Raw genomic sequence first — 1,195 nt, forward strand, 5'->3', positions numbered from 1 at the left:
GGTTCCTCACTTTGATTTCCCAATTTACATGCTTGTTGGAGGCCTCAAGGCTTGAAATGCTAGAAGACTGAGACCCTGCTATGGGCTGGAACAGAATTCTTGCAGGATTTGGGCATTCCTAGGACACGTGGTGGCATTACCAAGACCTCATGGAATTGTTCCAATCTGGCCAAAGGCAAGCTCGTCTTTTGTTCTCTGGAAGACATAGCACTGCTTTAGAACATTATCTACTGGGCTCTAGTGCCACCTACAGCAGTAGGAAATCCCCAGATGCCCCCTACGGGTGGTTAAATACCCCATCTACAACCACTATGGATGAGTTCATGGGTTTATGCATTCACCAGGTTTTACAAGCTGGATGTTGTGAGAATCAATGATTCTTAGAGGTGGCAGTGTATACGGTCAGTTATTGCCTGCCACAAAGGGGCATCATTTTATAACAGCCCCAGTAGGCAATAATCTAAAAAACAAGCCAGGTACTGTAATGAACAAAATTTGGACTTTATTTTGTAAAATCTTTTTCTCTATGTTCACAGCAAGCTCTCCAGTCAACATGTTTATGTTTGAACTGCTGAATCACCTAACTGAGCTTGCCCAGTATTTTCACATGTGGTTGGAGGCAAGAGTGAGCCACCAGCAGAGGCCGCCACTGGGCTATCTTTTTTTAAGTTGCACCCAGCAATCTATTATTATTATTAAACAGGATTTATATAGCGCCAACATATTACGCAGCGCTGTACATTAAATAGGGGTTGCTACTCCTGCAGGTTTGGTATTATATCCAGCAGGTGATAATTCAGGGCCCATAAAGAGACAAATATTTTACACTACGCCCAATTTTCTTGCCTTGTTAAACGTTTTTTAAGGCATTTGTATTTGCAGTGTGGGTGGCTAGAACTAAAGCAAAGGTTACATTTTCAAAGAGAAAGGTCTGTTATTTATATTCATCATATAATACACTGACTCCATTATAAAGTCTTTATTAATAGTCTCCATTATTATCTGTCCACCCCTGACCTGTCTCCCTCAGTCCTGGATAAGGTCTCATGCTGCCTGTCAGCCATCTCATCATGGATGTCGGACCGATTCCTGAAACTCAACCTGGATAAAGGGGAACTCATCATCATCCCCCCCTCACATTCCAAATCTCCCCCTGACATATATCTAACTGTTAACAACACTGTTATTCCCCCCT

This window comes from Pyxicephalus adspersus, chromosome 3, assembly GCF_032062135.1.
Source record: "Pyxicephalus adspersus chromosome 3, UCB_Pads_2.0, whole genome shotgun sequence".
NCBI classification, from domain to species: Eukaryota; Metazoa; Chordata; class Amphibia; order Anura; family Pyxicephalidae; genus Pyxicephalus; species Pyxicephalus adspersus.